Genomic DNA, 25,871 nt, shown 5'->3' with positions numbered 1-25,871 from the left:
ACCATGTTCCAGGCATCTGGTAGGCCAAGATCGGTGCTTTCTTGTAGATGTGCTGCAGCCACTGGACCCAGGCGAGCCCCCTGCCCGGACGGGCACCCTCAGAGTGTGGGAATCAAGACAAAGAGACCAAGCCTCTGAAGTCTCCAGAGTTCAATGGAAGCTTAGATCCCAAGTTCGAAATTAGAAGCTTAGGCTCAAGGCACTGGGTCTCAATCCCTAGCTGCACAAGAAATCACCCGGGAGCTGAGGGACAAAAATACTAAGGTGGGCCCCACCCCCAGACTGTCTCCTGAACCCCTGGGGTGCAGCATCCACCATCTGTACTGAAATCATTTGGGGTGGGGGTGGGGGGTGGGAGGCTTGCAGCTGGAGCAGCAGGAGACAAAGGTCTCTCCCACAGAACAGTGAAGGGGAGAATGGTGCAGAACCCCGCTGCCTCCTCCAGGCAGTCCATCCAGCATCTCTCTCCGGCATTCTTTGCAGTGTCCCAGGCTGGCTACAGATGGTCACTGCCTCGCTGTGCAGGCATAGGGTTGCCGCAGGCCATAGACGGGAGGAAGAACCCGACTTCCTCTGCTCCGGTGGCTCAACGGAGGCAGCACTCGGGCCCTTCCACAGCGCAGCACTGAAGCCCTGGGAGTGCATGTTAAGTACACACTGGCCACCCGCCCCCTTGCGTGCAGACCACTGATCCACCATCTCTGTCCTCAGGCATCTTCAGTGACATCGTTCCCTCTGGCCTGGCAGAGACCTTAAAAGTGAAGCCCAGAAGGAACTGTCAGCACGTTTTCTTTGGATGTGAGTATGGAGAGTCCATGAGGAGCCTCAGTCAGGGGAGTCAAGACAATCTGGGAATGGGACCCACCTTAGTATTTTTTTCCCCCGGCACCCAGGTAATTCCAGGGATTGAGACCCACTGCCCAGAGCCTAAAGTTCTAATTTTCCAAGGAAACCAGGACTCAACCCAGGGACTCAGGGACTCAACCGCCCAGAGCCCTGTGGCCGCCTAACCTCCAGCTGCCTGCTTTCCGTGGTGCTGTTCAGTGTCCATCTGCAGGGCCACTGTCCCCCAAGCTGCATGCACGGTGATTGAGACTATCCACTAAGAAGGGGCTGTGGCACCTCTGGGAACAAAAGAAGGTGACATGTGGTACCTGTGGGATACAACTGCCCATGGAACACCCCACAGGGGAGGATGCTCTCCAGCCCTCGCTCTCAGCACCACGTGACCGATGCGTCTTTGGGACAAAGTCATTGCTGCCCATCCTGCCGTCCAGTGTGACTTAGAGAAAGGACTCAGCCTGAGTCTCTGATGTGCTCTGAAATGAACAATGAACTGCTCTTCTGTCTGTGTCGGGGAGAGGGGGCCTATGGGAGATCTGATCTAGGGGGGAATCTGCAGAACTGACCGGCTCTTTTGGAGAGACGTGACTAGCAATTTCAGACAGGTCAGTCGGGGTGTCTGCTGGGTTGTGCTCCCTTTGGAGTCTGTGTGTTCAGTCAGTCAGCGAAGAAAATTCAAAGCAGGGAATAAAAATATCAGCTTGCATTTCTGAAGCACCTTTTATTGTGCTTTCAAGACACTTTCAAGGATGAAGGAAGAGACACAAGGAGGAATGTACTTGCCCAAGCTCACAGACTCACACTATGGCTTGGGGAGGGTCTTCACCGGTTCTCCCAAGGTCTAGCTTTGAGCTGGTTCTCAGTTCTGGTCCCCGAAGACAGAAGAGTTTCAGAAGCCAGAGAGAAACCGCTGAAAGATATAAAGAATCATTGCCAAGGCATCGCTCAGCGCATTTTACAAAAGGAGAAAACGTGGCCCAGAAATAAAGGCGTGCCCGTGGTCACAGAGAAAATGGAAATAAAGGTCCCATGTCCCACCTCTCTGCCCTCTGAAGAGGCCACAGACCCGGCTCTGAACTGGCTGGCAAGGCACAGACCCGTCGCAGGGGGAACTGGACACTTGAGCTGGCCAACATAGGCAGGACGGGAGTGGATATTCCAAATGATTTTTCTTTTGAACATAGACATCTGGCGTCCTATAAATAAAATTGAAAATGTAAATACTGTAAAGCCCATTAGAGAGTGGTTTTAGGTTTGGGGAGGGTATGGGTCAGTTGTTAACCCACCGCTCCTTGGTGGAAAAACATCACCCACATGTGGGTGTTCCGGGCTCCCACATGCCACCCGTGTCACCGCGGCAGCCGGGCTGTGCTGTGACTTATGAATAAACACTAAAACACGGGTCAGTTGTCTTGTATTTATTATGTTGCATGAACAGTTGTAAAGAGCTACCTAAAACGCTTTCTGCTTTCATTTTATACGCGGGGGAAAAAATATCCTTCGTGCAGAGAGACAGCCACACGTCTCGTCATAAAGGCACACGTTCTTGTGCCTTGCCGATGACGCCTCGGGACATGCCCTTGCCAGATTTTAATATCAGGTTTAATGTGCTCTTCAAAACACATTTTCTGTTTGAGACATATTAAACAAACCTTATTTAATAATGCTGGATTGGGCTTCTCCAATTCAAATATTTGCTCTGATCAGCAATCGTTTGATCCCAGGTCTGTTTCAGGCTGCAGAATTATTTCTCTGGGTTATTTTTCTTCAGCGCTGGGTTAATACAACAGAGGCGGCGTAACTGCTCTCGAGTTCCCGACGTTTCTCGAATACGTGCTGTGGGTAGAAAGGAACAGAGCTCTCAAAGTCTCCAGCGAGGGCTGCTTCACCGTGTTTATACTGCTGGTCCGCAAGGCTGTCTGCCTGAAGACAGAAGATATTTAAAAGGCTCCTCCTAGCCCGATAATTAGAAGGAGAGACTTTTTTTTTTTGAGGTAGAACACTAGAAAGTAAAGAAATTCCCCAGGAGGTGATCGTGTTTGAGGTGTGTTCTGCCATCTGCCCGCCCCCTCCCCGCTTCTCCAAACCTGTGAGTCTCACAGCAATGACATGCACCAAACGGGTAGATTTTAAGACGGTCGCAGTGGGAGAGGGAGAGTTATTTTGATACTTTAATTCAACGTGTTTGAGAAGAGGGAATGCCACTTTGATTCAGGAGCATTTCACACGGCACTCTTGGTTCCCGTTATCACTAGTGTCCTGATTTTACAAACAAGATATTTTTTTAAAAAAACCTCGAATTACATCTTCTCCGGCCACCTTCACAAATAGCCACTGGGAAGTCCGCAGCCCTGGCAGTTTAAAAAGTAGGGGCTATTTGAGCTGGTTTTAGCAAATAATATCATTCCTTTTGATCCAGTTTTAGCAAACAATATTATTCCTTCTGCTTCGAATTCTATGTTTAAAATATCCCCTTAAGTCAATGATATTTTGAGCCATCGTAAAGCCATTCATAATGACATAAATGTCTGCCGGCTTCCCTCCCGATCCCAGCCCAGGGTAAGTGGGCCAGAGTCGGGTGGGAGGAACACTGTTCGTTACCCGAGCACCTTCCATAAAGGACTCTGCTCCCAGGCTGGGAGGAGGGGGTCTTTGTCGGTGAAAGGAACATTTATTAGAGCAGGGCCAGCGCCTGGTTTATGGACCCCGGCCCAGTGGGAGGATGCCATCCCGCCCCGCCTGCAGCCTGAGTCCTGGCCTGAAGTGTTTACCGCCGGGGTGATTTACGCCATCCAGGTGTTCATGTGGGAAACATCTCAGCTTGGAGCTGACACGGTGATTGCAGGGGATTTGCAGACTCCGGCATTTTTCTATTCATAACGGTCCAGGGGCCAAAAAGGCATTTAAGAAAAATGCCGTCCCGAAACAGGTTCCTTTCCCAGGATTTTCACAAAGGAAGGCCGAGCGGCCACTTCAGCCGAGCGGTTACTGAAATTGCCAAAACCTTCCGTTTGTCCCTCGTCAGACTAATTACCTCCGTCGGTCCTTGCTCTTCTGCCTCTCAGTGGTCGTGGTTGTACAGAGGCCAAGTCAGGCTTCCCTCCAGCAGGTTTAGCGCCCTGGGGCTTCAAAGGTTCCTGCCGGGCAGTTTCTCTTCTTCACCGGGCTCACAGTCACTTGATGCGCTTGAGAGAGGGACCCCGGGGTGATGTGGATTCGAGACACTTCTCACCACCCCGGGATCAGCCTCTCCAGGTGTTGACATTGTAAGGATCCACTTTTCAGGAGTTGCTTCCTCAAGAGAACCACTTGCTGTCATTTACTCACATTTCCGCACAGATGCTGGGGTTGTTGTTCCGTCCCTGGGTCCCCACGGGAGTCCCTGACACCCGTGCTGTCATGGGCAGTCCCACGTAATCTGAACACCAAATCACAACATACCCCCTAAATTAAAAAAGGTCTTTTTTGTTTATTAAAAAACATGTATTTTAAAACTTGTTTTATAAAACTTATCCCTCCTCCGTTTAAAAGAGTTTGGACAATTATAGCACATCCGTTTTTACACCTGTCCTAATCTTTTCTCCAGTCACTTCTGATACTGTAGTGAAAAAGGAAACAAATGTATTTCAGCCTCATAGAAATATATATATATTGTAGTGAGGGGAGGATGCTTGTAGGGAAATAAAAAAAAATCATTCTCTATGTTTTCATTTTTGCAGATAATTTTTACTGACCCAGAAAAAGGGCTGATTTTAAGAGCTCATTTCAACTTAGCTGGTTTTTTCTCCTTAATGAAATTCTCCAAGAACAATTCTTATGCTCCCTTGCAGGATCTGCAAACATAAAGCACTTGGTCAAATCCAGACAGGTTAAAAAGTAGGGGCGATTTGATCCAGTTTTAGTAAATAATACCATTCCTTCTGCTTTGAATTCTATTTTTAAAATTCTTTTAAGCCAATGATTTGAATGCTAACAAATTCACCTAAAAGACACTCAAACTTCCCCCATTTGGGTTCTTTTCTTTTGGACTATAAATATATAAACTTCCCCAGCATAGAAAAAAATATCACTGATTTGCCCTACTAAACAGGGAAACGTTTTCACTAGCAGTGACTGTTGAAAATTATCAGCCCTGGCAAGGAGAAAAATCCCAGCAATAAAATAAAAACTTTTGTTTTCAGGCACCAGGTTGAAGTTTTTTCAAGTGATTGCGGACATCCTCGGGAACAGTTGAAGAGAACGGTGGAAAACATCACCCCGATCTAAGGAAAAGCCCATATTTCAGACAACGATGCTTGTCTTTGCTGTAGACTTACTATGTCCATTTGTGAACCTCTCTTCTTCATCTAAATAGGATGCCTCGACAGACATCCTCTTGTGGACACAGACACATGAAAATACGTGTGACCATGCTGTATTTTAAAGAATTGCCATAGAGTGTTGAATGCTCGAACATACCACACGGCACCAAGTACAGTCAACAGCACAATTTAAACCACCGGATTCATGTATTAACCTCCACAGGGGCTGTCCCAAAAAAGCAGGTGACTATTGCAAGATTTTTTTAAAATTCTAAATAACAAGATAAAAAAATTAATGTCGTTCTATGAGGTCTGAACATTAAAAGGTACGAGAGAGTTAGTCAGGGCTTGGTAAACGGCTAAACAGATTAGTAGCCTTACTTTTTAACATATAAACATCTGAAACCCGTTTCCTGTTTAAGAAAAAAAAAGTCTAGGTGGATGACCTCGGGCACTTTTTTTTGATTAACAAATGTGAATTGTACATCATGGCGGGAGGGAAAAAAATGGTCCACCACGCTTGGTGGTCTTTCTACAGTCTGTATATGGGAGAGAGAGAAAAAAATACAAAAATAAACGTTACCTTCTCACTTTCAGGGTGGGCAATGCCATTTCTGCAGCCGTCCAGGGCTCTGGCAAATGTTAAGACTGTCACTGCCGACAGGATCCCCGTGGTCTGTGGGCCTCGGTCGAGTCCGAAGAAAAACATTCCTTGCATTCCTGTTGGTCGGTCCTATCTCCAGGCCTTGGACCCGGCCGGCAGACTCGTGTCACCCCGCCAAAGAGCCTAGGCCATGGCTAATCTAAACCCATGCCCTTCCCGGGCAGCCCTGCAGCGGGGTGAAAACGGTGACCCGTTTGCCGCCTCAACCCGGAAGAGGCAGCAAGTTGATCTTCAGCCCTTGAGGACACCAGCTGCAATTTGTTCAGGCGAAAAGAGCTTAGCGGTTCTGGCATATTCTTGACAAGATATGTTTTATAGGATTTGTGCTAAAATTTGATATTGGAAGTCGGGATTCCAATTTTACGTCTCCAGTGATAAGAGCAGCTGGGACCGTTAAGAAGTGCGTGTATTCCTTGTAGTTAAGATTTACATAATAAAAACTATTTATGCCAAACACCTTATAAGGAAAAGATGTAACCTGGATGTCAATATAACATGGAATACTTTTTAATATTTAGATAGGACAAGAAATCCATTATCAGTGTTATATATTACTTTAGGTTCGGAGAATTAGATATGTAAGAACTTTAAGTATTAAACTGTCTCCTCGTGTGCACTTGCATTTTCATTGAGTGGCCTTTTTCGATATTATTTTTGTATGAAAACAAATACGCATCGTTATTTGTTTTTCTAAGCCCTTCTGATGAGAGCACATAGAAGAAGGACACAATCTGATGCTGTTTGGTTTAATTTTGACCATTTCCAAGCGTGCCATAAAAGCCTTCACTGGCCTTTATAAATGGATTCTACTTTTGTTTTTTGAAAAGGACTGTGGTTTTGGAGAGCAAGTGGCAGAACAGAACTTTTGGAATTCTGATGAAGGAACTGACCAGGAGAAAAAGGGTTCCCAGTCAAGGAGCAGCAACCCCCAGCTCAAGGCAACATTCACAGCCTGATCTCGGAGGGGCTTGGAATACCCCCCCCCCCGCCGCCGCAACCCTGAGCTTCCTAGAGACAGCACGTCGATGTTTTCTGTGGAGAGGAATCCCCCATCCTGTAGATAATAGCTCTTCCTTACGCCAGACGCCTGGGAACAACCACTCGTGGCTCTGTGAGGTGGGCTGGGTTGGAAACCCTCAGCTTTTCTTATCTTTTCTGCTCAGACAAAGAGCAGAACCCAGTTGCAAGGAGACGAGAACCCTGATTAGCAAAGACAAGGGGTCCCGAGCATCCCACACCCGCACGAGCCAGTACAGTCCCTTCTTTGCGGTTTCCTTTGACGTACGGACGGTGTGACTGTGGGTAAATGAGAAAGTCCGGCTGGATGGTGGCACGAACTGTCATCGCACGTTCTGTGCTCCTGCCCCGGCCCCGACCTCCTACTGGGGAACGGCAGCCCCATCAGGGAACACGGAGGTCACGGGGACAGACGCAAACACCACCTCTCCTCGGGACTGGTAGGAACCAGCGGACATCAACTTAAACTCCAAAACGCAAGTTGAATTTCTTTTGTTCTGAAGCCATGACTCGGATGTGATAGCTCCTAGGCAGACACAATCTGAAAAAATAACTGATTATTACACAGCCCCCTTTCCTTCTTGGTCCACCTAGAGGGGAGGTGAGCTCCTTTGCTTCTATCACAAGAGGCCATGGAGCTTCCTTTAGTTTTGTCCCTCAATTTTGCCACGAAATACCAGCACTTATACAAATTGTCAGGATGTGTAACATTTTGAATTTTTTTTTTTAAGCAGGATTTATTGAGAGGACAGAAAAGCTCCCACAGTGGGAGGGGACTCAAGGGGGTTACACAACATGTTGAAGGTTATGTTGGTTACACAATTACTTTTAGAGAGCATCCTGCCCTAGGTGAGGGCTCGAAAGCGATCCTCAAGACAGTATGACAGGATGACTATTTGAAATAAAAATATGCCGGTCCAGAGATCTCTGCAGACTGATGTATAGGGTGCCAAAAATATGTACACACATTTTAAGCGATGCTTTCTATGTATTACTTTTCAAGTTGAATTGAATTACTGTAGTAACAAGCAGTATGACATCCACTCAACCGTGCTTCCACCATTTTCTTTGGCCATCCTGCCTGTCGCATGGTGACCCTACCATCCATCTGATGAACGCCATCTTTTGAGTGAACATTGTACTTAAAATGTGTATACACTTTTTTGGCACCCCCTGTAGATTTTTTCCCGTCCTTTCCATGACCCAGATGTTGGACTATCATCTAGGTTTAATGTCAGAGGAGATGGAGAAGGTGAACGAAGTTTCACAAGGGGAGACGTACAGATGAGGCTCCACAGTAAATTACAGACTTTATGGTAAATAATAATAATTGTATCCATAACAGCCTTGAGGGAGGTGTTGCCAGATGCCAGGAGGTTTATACTGGTACATCATCTTACTTGGAAGATCTCATTTGATCCCCACAGCCACCCCAGGAGGCAGAGATTATTATTACCTTCATGTGGCAGATGAGAAAACTGAGGCAGAGAGAGGCCAGTCCATTGCTAAAGACCAAAGACCGACATTGTCGGCAGCCCAAGCGCCGTTGCCTACTGGCAGTACTGGGATAACAGGTGTTAACTGGCAGCAGGGAAAGCCCAGTTCACACTGCCCGGTGCCACACCCTAGCCCACAGTCTGAACATGTTATTGAACCGTTCTGAGTCTCAGTTTTGCTCATCTTTTTAGTGGGCATAGCAATGGTCCCCACTTCACAGGGTTTTTATCAGATTTGCATAAAATAGGGCAAGGAGGTGCTGTGCACATGGGCTGGTGGTAACCAAGCCCACTCCCCATCACTGATCAGGTCACGGTGGCAGGGCTGGCGTTGGAAATCTATCCGGGAACTCTGGCCACGTCCTCAAGCCTGGATAGCAAGACAGTTGGGGCTCAGCCAGGCTGACCTGTGTCCGGCTGGCAGCAGACGCCCTCGGGTGCCCACAGGGAGAGTGAACACAGCGCCTCGCTTACCAGTCAACCAGGGAGGGAATGGCAGAGCTCCGCGCATGGCCCCAGGCCTCACCGTGGGAGGCTGGTTTTGATACATGATGTCATCCAAGGGATGGCACAGGAGACCCAGCTGTCTCGCGGCCACCCACTAACCTTTCAGCCACCCTGGTTTCTGTCGCATCTGTTTGGGCGGCAAACCCCTCAGGGCACCCTCCATCACTCTCTTCAAAGTCCCACCAGCTCTCACCCTTCAAACATCATGTTGATGCAGAATGAACCGCAGGAACAATAAACAGCCCAGCATCCCAAAGTCGGCTCTGCTCTTGGCCTCAGCACCTCCCTGACAGCTGGCGGAGGCTGGGCAGCATGGTTGCTGAGGGCTTGAGGGCCAGTGTCCCGCAGACCTGGTTCGAATCCCACTTCTGCCTCTTACGAGCTGTGCCTGCTTAGGCAATTAGCTTACCCTCTCTGGACCCCAGGTCCTCTGTCGTTAAAAGGGAGACAGAGATGGGCACAGTCGTGGTTTGCAATTCTCAACAAATATGGATGATCATACATGTTGTTATTTAACCTGGACAATACAAGGAAAATGCCTGACTGCGTTGAAAGCAAGAACTCGTTTTTAAAAAATGAGATGGCCGCCCCATGATAAGAAAAGCTAGAAAAAAAGAAAGTAAATTACTAGCCGCAATGATTTGGCAGGGTGATATACAGGGGAAATTGACTATCAAGAAACAGGATGACCCATAAGTTTTCTTTCTACCTGCTTCCTTCAATTACTAAGAACAATCTTCAAGTCCTGAAAAATCACTTTAATATAAATAAACACCCTGTTCTCAGAGGGAATAGGATATTCTTATGGTTAAGGTACCAGCCCTCTTGTAATTAAAATGATATCAGCATCTTGCAAATATCAAAAGACTCGAAAAACAGAGTGGTAGGATTGTGGGTGACTTTTTTTTCTTTTTTCTTTTTGTAATAGATCTTTTATTAGTGTCTTAGGTTTTTTCTTCCCTTTTTTCTGTGAATTTCTTTCTCTAATACATAGCTGGAATCACAGGAGCAGTTTTTATACTCCAGACCTCCCTGCAAGTAATATTACATGGTAGACAATATTCTAATTTCTCCTTCTTATTGGGCATTTGTATTAGTTCAGTTTATCTCCGTAATGAGAATATTTCACCCATAAAGCATATTAACATGTCTTGGTTTATTTCTTTGGGACAGATTCCCAGTCGTGATAAAACAGAGTCAAAGGCTATCAGCGTCTGATGATCCTTGACAGATCTCAGTGCACTTTATTAAGGAACCCTGAGGACATGAAAAGCCCACACCCAGGCAACCCTCATAGGTCAAAGGTCAGTGAAAATGACCCTGAAGACCTCTGGTTCTGACTTGACAGAAACTGCATGAACTTTCTTTGGGAAGTGGACTTCATGAGGTAGACTTTTCTTTTTTAAATGCTACAAGTTCCTTGGGGAGAAAAGCTTTGTGGATGAGATTAGTGTTAAGGGAATTACTCTTGGGGAATATGGAGAAAATATTTTTGCTAATTAAGAACAAACCTGAAAAATAAAAGGCCAGGCATGGTGGCTTATGCCTGTAATCCTACACCTTTAGGAAGACAAGGCGGGAAGATTGCTTGAGCCCAGGAGTTCAAGACCAGACTCGGCAACAGCGAGACCTCATCTCTAAAAAAAATAAAACAAAATAAGTTAGTTGGATGAGCTGGTGTGCACCTATAATCCCAGTTATTTGGGAGGCTGAGGCGGAAGGATTGCCTGAGCCCAGAAGGCTGTAGTGAGCTGTGATTGTGCAACTGCACTCCAGCCTGGGCAACAGAATGAGATCCCCAACTCAAAAAATATAAAGAAAGAAAAGGGAAAAACATAAATTGCTATACCGATAAAGGACAGTACTCGAAGTGTTATCAATCTCTTAAAACCCACATGCATTCCCAGTGCTTCATGGACCCGAAACCACCTGTGAGGGTGATTAGGGGCCTTGGGATTCCCCTAGCCCAGCATGAGCACAGGAAGCCCCCGGGGACCTGGCTAACATGCAGGCTTGGATGCAGCAGGTCTGGGAGGCACCAAGACTCTCATCACTAACTAGCAACAGGAAGGCCCAAGTCACTAGTCCAGGACCACAGAGTGGTCAGGGCTTAGGACAAGAGGGCCAGGAGGTTCATCTGCTTGGTGGTGGTGGCTTCCTGAAGTCTTGTTTAAGCAACAGATCTAAACTTTTACTGCACTTTTGACCCACCAGGGGAAAGGTTTTGAAAACCCACACATAGGCATCAGCATCCCAGGCTATGTGAATCAGAGTAGTCGGGAATGGGCCCCAGGTACCAGGATTTCTTTAGAGCACCTAGGTGACCCCAGTGTGCAGCTGGGCTGAGGGCAGGTGATCTAGATGCTACGTCAGGGCTGGGCAAGAGGGAGCAGCAATGTCTGCCAGGAAGAAGGTTAGGGCATCACTGTTGTGAAGTTTGCAAGGGGTTCCCCTTGGGAGGGACCTACCCAGGGTTTCATGGAAGTGGCGTTAGAAACTGTGTCTTGAGACCCTGATTTTTGTCCAAGATTGACATGGACAGCTAGAGGTCCCTAACTTAAGAACATTTTTCAAGCCAGGCTCAGTGGCTCAGCCTATAATCCCATGCTTTGGGAGGCTGAGGTGAGTGGATTGCCTGAGCCCAAGGGTTCGAGACCCGCCTGGGCAACTTGGCAAGACCTCATTTCTACAATAGATTAAAAAAATTAGCCAGGCGTGGTAGCGTGCACCTGTAGTTCCAGCTACTTGGAAGGCTGAACAGAAGGATCGCTGGAGCCCAGCAGGTCGAGGCTGTGGTGGCCGGGAGCGGCCACTGCACTCCAGTCTGGGTGACAGAGTGAGACTCCAACTCAAAAAAAAAAAGAACATTTTTCAGTTCAAAATATTCAAGCTTGCTGTTGGGCCAAGAACAGTGAAACAGGGCCTGGCATTGACATTCTGCCTTGTTATCAGTGAGGAGCTTGAGTGTCGCCTTGGATTTATCCCCAAAGGCAAGAGCATGTCTAGGAAGTCTGGAAAATGGGGTGAGTTCAAGTGAGCCCCAATGCTTGGGATTCTGAAAGTCCACAGGAGAGGTTCAGATCAGGGCTGATCGTTCAGAGGGCAGAGTTAGCAGACACCAGCAATCAGAGCATCTGTATCAAGGACGTGGTTTAGGAATTTGATATTTTTCTAAGTGCATCGAGGGTAGAAATCAGAAGAGTGGCTGTCTCCTTGGAGAGCACCCCAAGAGGAGCAGAATTTGCAGGGGGACCCTCTGGGTGCCAGGATGTTGTATATTTTTATCTGAGGTGTCCACATATATGAAAATCATCAAACTATACGTTTAAGACTTGTGTACGCTATGCCCATTCCTGTATGAAAATTGAACTTCAATTTAAGCAAGCAACAAATTAAAAGCCAAGTAAGCAAAATCTCCATTAATAACCTCCTCTTATTTGCAGTTTCACTTTCTGTGGTTTAATTACCCTCGGTCAAGCGGGGTCTGAAAATAGGTGCAATAAGGCATTTTGAGAGAGAGAGAGAGAGAGAGAGAGATCACATAACTTTTATTACAGTATATTGTTATAATTGTTCTATTTTAGTATTTATTATTGTTTAGTGCTGTGCCTAATTTATAAATTAAACTGTATCCTGGGTATGTGTGTATAGGAAAAATATAGTGTCTATAGGACTCCGTGCTCTCCATGGTTCCAGGCATCCACTGGAGTCTTGGAATATATGCCCTGAGGATGAAGGGAGACTACTGTAAATTACAAATAAAATGACTGAAAAGCCATAAAAATAGAAAAAAACAAAGGGATAATTAACAGAAGATGAACCAATAAAGGAAATCAACACATGAAATATGGTTACTGTAAAGTGTAATCACAACCCTCTGCTCTTTGTAGGATCTCCTTACATTTTTGCCAGTTTAGTATTGCCTTTATGTTGAATTGCACAGGGTGTGGGAGGACACCACAATCTTCTCAGTGTTTGTCTAAATCTGCTTTAGCCTGGATTCAGTGTTGATACGTAAAAATCTTCAGGGAATACTCCTTTTAAGGGTGGGCAATCCCAGAGTTTTTAAGCAGGGAGAATTCATGAAGGAGCCACAGATGGATTATGCCCAAGTCCTAAAAAAAGCTTACAAAGCTATAATTAAAAAGAAAATCAGTGCTGAACCTGTAAAACAGAAATGACATTGAAGTTTTTCTTCCTCTCTTTAATGTTATCAAATGTCAAATCCACTTCCAAAAAATGAAAAGGATAATTTTTACAGAGGAGGGAACATGGGATGGAGGTGGGGTGGAGATTGTTTTTCCAGATGAGCTGGAACAAATTGCACTGGGAAATGCAGGTGACAAGGGAGGATGCTGGACAGGGAGCTGGTTTCGGTGGGCGTGTCTGCCTTCAGAAAGATACCTGGAGTCCAAATGAGACAGGCAGGAGGTGGAAGGAGGTGGGTCCCTGGGAATCTTTCCTAGGGAGGCAGGAGCAGCCACCATGGCCTGGGCAGCCTGGAGAACTGGGGGCCAAGCGCTCAGTGTCCCTTGGAGAAACTGACAAGGGCAGTCATATGACCACAGCTCCCAAAGTCTCTCCTACCCCTGCCTGTCTTGCTGAAAAGTGATTTCTTTTCTTTTCCTTTTTTTTTTGGAATTGGGGTCTCACCCAGCCTGGAGTGCAATGGCATGATCACGACAATCATGGCTCATGGCAGCCTCGACATGCTGGGTTCAGGCAATCCTTCCATCTCTGCCTCCTGAGTAGCTAGGACTACAGGCGCACACCACCACACCCCACTTTTGTAGAGACGAGGTTTTATTATGTTGTCCAGGCTGGTCTAGAACTCCTGAGCTCAAGCAATCCTCTTGCCTTGGCCTCCCAAAGTGCCGGGATGACAGGTGTGAGCCACCACACCCGGTCTGAAAGTTGATTTTTAAAATATCCTCCCCTAAGAGGAATGGAAACACATCAGGGCTAAATGTCTACCCTCAGGTCCATCCCAAAGCCAGGATTGATGAGGGACTTTGGGAAACTGATTAGGGGTGGAGAGACCCCTCTAAAGCAGGACGGGGGTCTCAGGCCAAGTCCTTACCCTCTTCCAATGTCAGCCCCTGAAATGCGGCAGGCTCAAGGCCGTGTTCGCACTCATTACTGTCATGGAAGAGGTCGGTGAACTCACACATCAGAATAGCTTTTGAGCCCTTTTTTGAGCTGGGCACTAGGCAGTCTCAGAAGACTTTGGCTCCCAAGTGGGAGAAACAAACTGTCCGCACAGGTCCCGTATGGGTCCCACAGTAAGTCCACGCTCCCACTCCTGGACAGTTTTCATTCCCAGGTAAGTAACAGCAGCCTGCAATCAGAATTGCTAAAATAAGGGGTAGCCTTTGAACCACCCAGACACACCACTTTTCCTCCTTCCCACCCCCTCCCCAGTGCTAGGACTCTGCTAGCCGTTGGCTATGTCTCTCCCAGTGACACATCTCAGAATCATGGAGACAACCACAGGTCGGGGGCCTGCTGGATCCACTTTGGGACAGACCTAAGCTAGAACTCCACAGATGAGTTGACTCCACAACCCCACCTTAGATTGGGGGGTCCCAGTGGCGCTTTGTGTCTCCTGGAATTTGTGTCAGCTGAGAGCCAGTGTCCAGAAGCCCAGGAAGTTCTGAGGATTTGATTATTTCCTTTTCCCCAAAGCAGTCACTCTGGCCCACGGCCACTTCCCGCTGTCCACCCTCACCCTTCCGAACCATTCCCCACAGAGTGGTCTTCTCACTCACAAGCACAAACATGTCATCTTCTTACTTAAAATCCTTCTCGGGGTGTCTGTGTATTTTATTGTTCAAACCTGGACACTTCTGAGAGTCAGGAGGAGCCTTGCGATAATCACAGGAGAACAACAACCACAAACCTGGGATGTGCAACAGGTAAACGGATGTGCGGTCCCCTTTGTGATTTACAGTACTCTGGATGCCAGGCCCTGGCCTTCCATCTGTGGGACCCAGCTAAGCAAGTGTCCCTCGATCCCCCTGCTTCTGAGCCACCGCACATGCAGTTCCCTCTTCATCTGTCTCCCTCGTCATCCGGACATCTCTGGTTCATCCTTGAACGCACATGGAGGCCTGAGCCCAGAGGAGTCAGGGCTGTTCCGCTGTGAAGCCCCCTTCCATGATCCTCATCACACTTGGGCTGTCATCTCTGCCCAGCGGAGAGGGCAGGGCCACCTCTTCTCTCATCACCACTGATCCTCACCATGGCAGTGCCAGGGACACTCTAGACAGCCATAAGCACCAGTCCATGAATAAATGGCCCTAGGCAGACACCTTTCGCAGAAAAACAAAGAAGTGAGTGCCCCATGTCTGCTGGGAATTTCAGCAGTTTTCGGCAAACACACACCATTGTGTGACACCTTCTGGCACTCGCGTTTCCTGATTTTTGAAAGCCAGCCATCCAGTGGGAAAAGATGAAAAGTTCAGAACAACATGCATGCTAGACTGTCTTCCCACCACCAGCAGGACTGGGGACTCTTCCCGGCCACTGTTCCACAACCAGCAACAGAAGAGGCCAAATGTGGAGAGGGAAAGGCATTCCTGGGAGACAGGGGTATCTGGACGCAGCAAGGGATTGGGCAGAAGTATCTTGGAGGAATGCAAGGGCCACCAGGACACATCTACACAGTGCCTTTGTGAGAATTAACAAGATGATATGCCCTCTGGGCAGACGCAGCCCCACACCAGGGTGGGCAACTTAGGGAGCTGCCCTACTCACCGCCCAGTCAAGCTTTCTTGTGCAGTCAGCAAACCACACAACTGTTCACAACGACCCTGGAATGTGGGAGAAGGACGTGTCTAGACCAACAGGAACCCTTGCTCTCGGTGAGGGCTCCCCACAGCACCCCTCTCCCTGTCCTCCCTTATATCCCAGTGTGGGTCTTTGTGGAAATGTAGTGGAACTTTCCAGAAAGCCTGCAACAACGAAGTCATTTCTTAGAAGCTGTGGTAGGTGGCTTCTCCTCACTGCCCTATGTCATACCAATGCTATTTCCTTTTATTATAAATAGGAATTTTGCTCAAAGGGGTGCTGCCTAATACCCCTCGGCTGCTTTTGACTTTAATCAGGACTTTCCTGCCCAAAATGTTTATCTTCCAGCAAAGAGGTGCTAATTTTATCTTGCAAAAGTGGATATCTGCTTACGTCCCTTCTACCTTCGAAAAAGATAACCAAGAGCATATTATGTCATCTAAATACAGCATCCTCCAAGATCAAAAGGCATAATGTATACATCTGCCAGAAGTGATGGAGCGGCCATTGGCGGGCTCTTCCGCCCGGCTCGCATGTGCCCCATTGATAGACGCCCTTGGCCATTTCTGTGAAAGAAACTCCCCGGCCTTCTGTTTGTGCCAGTTGACTTCCATGATATTGGGAGGTTTTGAAATGAGGATCTAAAATAGATATGCCCTTCTCACCCCTCTGTGTAAGCCCTCGCCACAGGAAATGGCACAGATTCAAATGTTCGCAATGGAAGCAACGTGGGACCAGATAAGAGCATGTTCCTTATGGTGACATTTTCATGTTTAGAGTATAGTCAAAATGATCCATGGCAGCATGCCACCTGAGTGTGTTTTGACTCGAGTCCGACTTCGGGTTCTGGTTCAGTGTTTTTCATTTTCTTAGATTCCATTCTATTACAAGAGTATATGTGTCAGCACGGTACCCATGTGTGCGCATACATACACACGTGCACACACCTGTTGGAAGTAAGTGTTCACAAAACAAGATGTAATCTGATGTGCCCTGAGTTCTGACATGTGTGTCCCGTTCCAGTCTAACTAGACATCTTTTCCTTCGCTACTCAACATGTGGTCCTTGGACCAGCGGCATCAGCTGTGCCTGAGAGTCAGAATAGGGACTTCAAGGCCCCAGCGTAGACCAGCACAGGTCCATCTGCATTTTACTGGGATCTCTGGGCAGCTCACTGATGCACATGACAGTCTGTGAGCACTGGTCTAGTCTATTTCATTTTTCTGAATGTATGTATGTTTATAAGTTGGTTATAATGGCTGTATAAATTGATATCGACTCTGGGGTTTGACAGATTTTAGGACCTTGGAGCCAGGATTTTTAGGGCTTCGGGAGACTCCATTGAGAGAAGAAAGTGACATTTGCCTACAATCCTGCCCTTACAGGTCACTTTCCCCAGACACCCCTCAAAACTCCACACCAGGGAGGTGACACCCCAAACCCTTGTCCCCCGTTTCCTGCCCTGCCGCCTCCTCCTTTGCCTTTTCCTCCTGGATAATTATTCCAGCCATCCTCTCTCCTGCCTCAGGGATCCCCAATACATCTAAAAGAATGAAGATTTCCCATGTAGTGTGGTTTTTGGAAACTTTGACACTGAGACTTAAGCCCCTGAGCACGGTGGGTTTTACAAAGAGCCCTAAAGCCCAGAAGGAGCAGCGCAGGGTGGTGGCCTGACGGGGACTGGGAGCGACTTGAGGGACTGGGAGCGACTTGACTCTCTTGCCTGTGACCTCGGTGAGCGTCTTGCGTCTTTCCTCCCCCAGGTGACCTCATTCCTAAGGAGGCTTGGATTCAGGAAGGTCTGGAACGAGGTCGCTCCTGGGAGATGCTGTATTCAGGAGTGTGAGAGGGATGTGTCAGATGTCAGGTGAAAAGGACAACTCTTTCCTCTCAGAATGAGAGCTGAGAATAAAATAAAAATGCCTTGAACATGGTCAGGCACCCTCCCAAGAAGGCTGATTATCTCCCTCAGCTCAGGACAGATTTATGAGGATAAAATGAAATTATAAATGTGCATAGCTCTATAAGCTGGAAAGTAGATTGACCTCACCAGGCCACAGCAGCAGAAGACTGCTTCCCCTTGGAGGATGGGGAAAAAAAAATCATCCTCGCCTGCACACCCATTTCTAACTTGAAAAAAAAGGCCTAAAATAATCTCCATCTTGGCAAATAGTCAAGAGCACAGGGGAACAATGAAAACCATCTATGTGTATACCAAGAGGAAACTACTGACCAGTTTGCTGTGTCCCTCGAGACCTCTGCCTAAGACTCCACACGCTGATACATTTGCACACACAGAATATCTGCCACCCAGTGCTGTTCTTGAACCTAAATGCACCATACTGAACACATTCTTCAGAAACTCTTTGTCCCCCAACGAGATGTCTTAGAGATCTGTCCGCATCCACAGATACTTACCAACCTGATTTTTTAAGCCAGAGCAGTGTTCAGTATGGAGACAGTTTGTTTAACCATTTTTATATGAATAGTCACTTAGGTACTTCCTGTTTTAAGATGTCATAAAAACATTCGCAGTAAATTTCCTCAGACCTGCCTCTTTGTACACATGTGGGTATTTCTTCTCCAAAATTGATATCTAAAAGCACAATGTCTGGGTTGACGGGCTTATGGGTTTGTGATTAGAATAGATACTGTCAAATTGCTTCCAAAACCAACATACAAATTTGTGAATCATCAGCAGAGTTCCATTGCTTGCCATCCTATCTCCGATGCTGGCCAGGATCAATTTTTTTAGTTATTACTAATGCCATCGAAGAAAAACAACATCTTGTTATTTTAATTGGCATTTTCTGTCTGCTGATTAGTTTGAACATCTTTTCCCATTCCGCATTTGTATGCCATTTTCAGGGGACTCCTTTGAACATTTTTCTACTTGTAATCTACTTGTGTGCCTTTATCTGTTTCAATCTGATTCTTAAGAGGGCTCCAAATATTTTTGGATATTATTCAATTCTATGTTTTATATTTTGCAAGTATTTTTCCCCCAATTGACTGCTTGAATTTTCACCTTGCTCATGGTACTAATTACTGTGCAGCTCTTTGACATTGTCAAAATTATCATTTATTTCCTTTTTTTGTTTTTGCCTTTATATTTTAAAGAAAGCTTTCTCTGTCCTCAAAATGTACGCATATTCCTCTAAATTTATTTCTAACATTTTTTATAGGTTAGTTTTGCACTTTTGCCGGTTGTCCTGACACCACTGAGCAGTGATCCTTTTCACAATGCCCTGGAATGTTCTCTTTATTATGTCATAACTCACCACACAGGCATGCGACTGTTGCAAGACTCTGTCCCGTTCCATTGTCTATTTGTATTACTTCTAGATATTTGGGGAATTTTTTTCATATCCCTTCAAGTCAATTGTTACTAGTTTAATTTCACTATGATCAGACATTATGATTTGTATGATTTCAATCTTTTTTAATGCATTGAGGCTTGTATTCTGGCAGAGAACGGGGTAGGGAAGATTTTTCTGGAAAAGGCCAGCTGGGAAACATGCTAGGCTCTGTCAGTCACATAGTCTCTTTGCATGTTCTTCTTTATTGAGTTTTGCTGTATTTTTTGCAACCCTTTAAACATATATAAACCGCTTTGAGGTTTGTGTAAATAACAGGCCATGGCCACAGCGGCGTGGAGTGTGGTCTACAATGGTGAACATACCATTGCACGTGAAAAGAACTGTGTGCTGCTATTGTTGACTGGAGAGTTCTCTAAATGTCAGCTCAATCAAGTTGGCTTATGGTGTTGCTCAAGTTTTTGTATCTGACCTGATCATTTTTGCCTTCCTGTTTCATCAGTTACTGAGATAGGGGTATTGGAATTTCCAACTATAGTCATGAATGTTACTCTTTCTCGTGTAAGCTTTCTCAGCTTATGTCTCATGCCTTTTGAAGCTTAAACACTCGAACATATGACCTCATGAATAATCATCACAATCAGATTGGTGTGTTGAATGAGTAACTAAAACGCAATGAGTGTCCATGTTATTGGCAATCCTGGCAACAACATTTTCAGATTCTGAGTAGTGGACACAGCGCTTACCTACCTGCAGTTCTTCCAGAAACCGAGAGTGAAGTCACTTTGATTGGGGCTATAGGAATTGGTCCTCAGTTTTGCCATGCGTAAAGTGGGTGCAACAAGGCCCCTCAGTGTGCCGGGAAGATGACATGAGAGACTACCTCAGGACTTAGAATGATGACTAGCACAGAGCATGTGGTCAGTGCATTTTTGCGTTGGTATTGGTGTCCGTATTTGCATTCATAGTGGTATTCTCATTATTTCCTAGGGTAGCACAGAAAAATAAGAAAGGGACTTTGCCTAGCACTGGACATGGTTGACCAGGAAGGACAGAGGCTGGCTGGGGCCCTCCATCGACCAGGAAGAGGAGCAGCTGACCAGGTTCCAATCACCCAACATGGTTTGTATCCTGACATCCATGAACTGTCCAAGTCACATCCCTCCCACTCACCTGCCAACCACACAAGGTAAAGCCCACTTGCCCAAAACAGCACCCACATTCTCCAAAATGTTAATTCTGATGCTAATGACTATGAGAGCCATGGTAAAAACAGAGTGGGAGGGATAGGGACGGTGGGGTTAAACAGAGGCTGGCATAAAGTCCGGTCCCAGCACTTACTGGGTGCTATGGGTTTTCTCTTGATGTAACAATGCCAGTAAGAAAGAGTCACAAAACCTAGGTGCCATAAGAACAATACCCATAGATGCTCACGTGTCTGGGCTGAGCTGGGGTAAGCCAACAGCTCTGCAGATCCTGGCTGGACAGATCCAGGTATGAACTCATGACCAGGAGATCAAGCCTCTCCCTCCATTGTGGCTGCCAACATCCCATTGGCCAAAGCAAGTCACGTGACTGAGGTCACATTCAAGGGGTAGAGCCTGTCACTCCACCCATGTGGGAGGCTCATCACAGCTACACCCCAACAGGCAAGGAGAGAGGAAGGCTAAAGAACTAGGGCCATACACACAGATCATCACCAAGCACGTGACCTTGGACAAGGTGGCTTCACCTCCGTCACATGACTTGCTCTTCTGTGGTCTGGGGACAGCTCTTCGTCTCATAGCACTAGGAAATTCAGATTAGGTGGTGTGACCAGAGCAGGTGTTCAGTGCCTGCCCGCGAGGAGAAACTCAACAGAGCATGGCTTCCTTTATGGTGGCGACAACTAATAGGAAAGGGTCCCGGGTTCCACCCCAGGGACCTGATGTCCCGTCTTCTGAATTTCTACAGAGAATGGATATCTCTGGGTTTTGTATATGGTGGGAGTGTGTTTGTGGCATGTGTGTGTCGATGTGTGTGTGTGAGATGTGTATGGTGTGTGTGTATGTGTGCAGTGTGTGGGTGTGCTGTGAGAGCGTATGTGCGTTGATACTGAAACCCAACTCAGAATGGTGGTCACAGTCTAGGAAAACAAAAATTAAGTGTGCCCAATCACACATCAGCAATTCACCTCTTACTAGGAATTTTCCACTCAAATCGGTCCAATCTTGCCTTTGTTTCTTCCCTGAACACCTTTTCAAAGCCTCCCCTGTGCCCCTGGCTGAACCCCGAGCCGTTGGTGTCCTGTGCTGTCTGACTCATGAGTTGTGTCTGCTCCACACACTCGTTGGTATTTTAAAGTGCCAGAGGTCATCTTTTTACACGTGTGTGGGTGTGAATATGTGTATGTCGGGGGAGTGAGGGGTGAATATGTGTTTGTGTGTGTGGTGTGTGAGGGGAGTGTTTGTGGTGTGTGTGTTGTGTGAATATGTGTGTATATGGGTCTGTGGTGTGAGTATGAGTGTGTGTACGTGTGGGGGTGCAAATATGTGTGTATGTGGTGTGAGGATTGTGAATATGTGTATGTGGTGTGTTTGTGGTATGAGTGTGAATGTATGTGTATGTGTCGGTGTGAGTGTGAATGCATGTGTACGTGTGTATGGTTTGTGTGGGAATGTGTGCATGTGTGTTGAGAGTGAATGTATATGTATATAGGAGGTTGTGAATGTGTGTGTGTCTGTGGGCTGTGTGTGAATTCATGTGTAGGTGTGTGTGTTATGTGTGGGTGTGAATGCATGTGTGTGTTTGTGATATGGATGTGAATGTTCTATGAATGTGTACGCTTATGTTTTATGTATGAATGTGTATGTATGATTGTGTGGTATGTGTGTGAATGTATGTAGGTGTGTGTTGGGAGTGAATGTGTATGTGTATTTGGAAGGTTGTGAATATGTGTGTGTTGGATATGTGGGTGTGAATGTGTGTGTTTGTGGTATGGGTATGAGTTTGCATGCAGGTGTGAGTGTGTGTGCTATGTGTGGGTGTGAATGTGTCTTTGTGGTGTGGGTGTGAGTTGTGTAGGTGTATGCTGTATATGGACATGAATGTGTGTTTGTGGTGTGGGTGTGAGTTGTGTAGGTGTATGCTGTATATGGACGTGAATGTGTGTTTGTGGTGTGGGTATGACTGTGTGTGTAGGTGTGTGTGGTACGTGTGGATGTGAATGTGTATATGTGTGTGTTTGTGGTGTGGGTGTAGGTGTGTGTGTGCTGTGTGTGGGCATGAATGTGTGTGTGTGCTGTGGTGTGTGTGAGGGGGGTGTGTGCTGTGTGTGGGAGTGAGTGTGTATGTGTGTGCTGTGGTGTGGTGTGGGTGTGAGTGTATGTGTGTACAGCTAGACTATCCAAGTTTGCTTCAGAGTCGCCCACAATAGGTTTGAAGCTGGAGCACACCCTGGTTGGGTGATGGAGACACATTTTCCCGGTTGTAGACAAACACCAGCTCCGCTTGACACCCCCTGTGCTTCGGTTGCTGTTCTTAGAAATATGGCAGCCCCTCTACACCTCACTCGAGATTAAAACACCGTCTTTTAACAGCCTACTCAAACTAGACATTTCCATTAGCAGGAGGTAACATGCACATTTTTTTTCTGTTTCTGGTCAGATTTTTAAAAATCAGTCTTATTGAAGTAAAATGTATGTACAATAAAATGTGCTCGTTTTTAACTTTGGCAAATATATGTGCCATGTGCTCATCATCCTCACAAAGATATAGTTTATTTAGTTCATTGATGTGACCACGAAAGTTTCTCCATGCCCTTCCATCAATCTCCCTACCCCAGATATCCACAAATCAATGTCTGTAGCTTCCAATTAGCTCAGCCTGTCCTAGAACCTCACATCAATGGTCTGTACTCTTTTGTGATTGGCTTTCTCCATGCAGAAGAATACTTTAAACATCATCAATAGTGTTTTCTATATCAGAAATGTGCTCCTTTTCATTGCTGAGTCGTACCCCACCATACAGACAGACCACAGCTTGTTAAACTTGTGGATGGACATTTGGGTTGCATCCAGCTTTTTGTTACTATAAATAAAACTTCTCTGGCCGTTGCATATAAGTCTTTGGGAATGTAGGTTTTATCTTGTGAAAAATACCTAAGGGCAAATGTGTTGGGTCAACCAGTGATTGCATATGTAACTTTATAAGAAGTTACTAAATTGCTTTTCAGAGGCTTGGTGCCATTCCATGCTTCCATCAACATCATATGCGAGTTCCAGTCGCTCTTTGTCCTCTCCAGCACTGGGTAGTGTTAGTCTTTTTAATTTTAGTCATCTGGCAGGTGAGTGGTGTTCCCATACTACAATCTAACTTCTATTTCCTCATGACTAATGGCACTGAGCATCTCATTGTGTACCTAGCAGACATTCATAACTCTTTTTTGCAAAGGGTCTGTCCAGAGGAGTTGCCCATTTGTAAAATTGGGTTGGTTGTCATCTAAATATTGAGCTGTAAGAGCTCTTTATGCATTTTGAATATAATCCACTTTCCAGATACATGTATTATAAATATTTGTTGCAGTCTGAGGTTTGTTTTTAAATTTTTGATAGTATTTTCAAAGATCAAACTTTTTAACTTTGTTAAATTCCAATTTATCAATTTTTTTCTGATTAGTGTTTTTTCTACCAGGTCTTAAATCTTTGCTTGCCCGAAGTTTGTGAAGATATATTTCTTGTGTCTTTTTTCCTAGACATTTTATATTTTTATATCTTTGATATATTTTCATTTTTGTATGTAGTGTGAGGTAAGTGTCAGAAATCTTTTTTTAAATTTTTAATCCTTGACTATCCAGTTGCTTTCTACCAAGTTAAGGATGTTTCCTTTTAGTTCTTAATAGCCAAGTGTTGATTTCTGTCAAATGCTTTCTCTGTACCACATCACATGTTAAGATAGTAACAACCATGAGCTGCACAAATAGGCTGATAATAATCATCAGGACTACAACATCAGGAATGCAAAGAAGGCTCAATCTTGTTGGTGGGTTTCTTGCCTTGATGGCTGGAGGTTTATGACAAACAGTTTCAGTTGGTGGCCCAGCGGCCATTTGCAAATCCCCTTTCCTTGCCTCCCAGATAACCAGTCATTTTTCCACCCTCTCTCATAGCTCGTGGTAAACATATGACCCCATTTTAGCCAATGAGCCATTCAGGAAAGTGTGACTCCTGAAAAAGTATCTTTCTTCCTGATAAAAAGAGAGAGGTAACTTTTCTATCTACCTGCCTTCGGAGGTAGTCATAGGAGCATGCAATGCCCAAAGAGACACCTACCACCTTGAGACTATGCTGGAAAGGTCAGGAGAACTGCAGAGATGCTGCCCAGAGTCCTGACATCACTGGGAAATCACTCCACCATGGGATGCTGAACTCCAGATAATGAATTGTCTTCAATATATGTGCTACATTAGTTAGTATTTTATTATTCATAGCTATATAGTCTTCTCCTTCACCTCCCAAAACCCTAGTCAAATCTAGAATGGACCTTCTCTTGAGCAAATCATCTAAGTGTTTCAATCACCCATCCTCTCCTAACTTGAGAATTAGAGGAGAGATGAACTCCATAAACAACAGAGTCATGGGATAATATAGTGGAGAGAATGCCCAGCCCAGGAGCCACAAGTCTGGGTTCTCATGCTGCCTTACCTCCCCAGAATCTCAAGGGATGCTTGCTTCATTTTCTCAATGTTTCACGTGTTTTCCTTGTTAGCATCTTCTGTCTGCCTGAAACTCTCCTCTTTGCCTCCACTCTTTTCTTTATCTGACTGGTCCTACTCATCCTTCAGGTCTCAGTTTAAAGATAACCTCCCCAGAGGTCCTTCCAGATCCCACGAACTATCTCTTAGTACCCTGAATTCTTTCTCACAGCAATGATCCTGATTTCAATTGGGATTGATTTGCTGTAATCACCTCCTCCACTAGAACGTAGTTCTCTGAGGATGGGATCAGACCTGCTTGTTGGAGCTCTATGCTCGTCACATAGTGCAGTGCCCAGCATGCCAAAGATGTTCTGCACATATCTGAGATGGATGAGTGAATGGATGGGTGATTGGATGGGTGGATGGGCAATTGGATGGGTAAGTAGATGGGTGAATGGATGGATGATTAAATGGTGGGTGGATGGGTGGATAGATGGGTTGAGTAGATGGGTGGGTGGGTGGATGGATGGATAGAGATTAGATGGTGGGTGGATGGGTGGATAGATGGGTAGGTGGGTGGGTGGATGGAAGGATGGATGGATGGATGGGTAGGTGGATGGATGGATGGATGGATGGATGGATGGATGGATGGATGGATGGATGGATGGATAGATGGATGGATGAATAGATGGATGGGTAGGTGGATGGATGGATGGATGGGTGGGTGGATGGATGGATGGATGGATGGATGGATGGATGGATGGATGGATGGATAGGTTGGTGGATAGATGGGTTGGTAGATGGATGAATTCAATGGCACTGCCTCCAACTTGCTGCATGACCTTAAGCAACTTACTTCCCCTTTCTAGGCTGTAATTTTCTCATCTGTCACATGAGGACTTTGAACTAGGTAGAATCTAAGAATCCTTCCACTGCCAACTCTTCATCAAATTGAATGCAGATGTTCGGATGTGGCTTTGTTTTTAAAATGGACACTTCCCCCATATATCCATTTATTTTCCACCACTGCCAGTGACCCTGCAATTGTCCTAGAAGTTCATTCCACAAAAGCATCCCGTGGAGGACAGATGGAGCCAGTTACCTTGACTACTCCAAGATGCCAGGTGCAGTGGTTTCCAGACTTGGCATGGCTGCAATATCTGTTGATTCCACCATGATGCCAAGTCCCTAGTTCTCTTATCCTGCAATGAGAAGGAAGAATTTGTGATGAGTTGGCAGTAAGTCAGAGGAGACTGCACCTTT

This window comes from Carlito syrichta, unplaced genomic scaffold (genome assembly GCF_000164805.1).
Source record: "Carlito syrichta isolate Samal-C Ts95f unplaced genomic scaffold, Tarsius_syrichta-2.0.1 Scaffold307050, whole genome shotgun sequence".
NCBI lineage: Eukaryota > Metazoa > Chordata > Mammalia > Primates > Tarsiidae > Carlito > Carlito syrichta.
The sequence above is the reverse complement of the archived record's forward strand: the minus strand, read 5'-3'. Positions refer to the sequence as shown.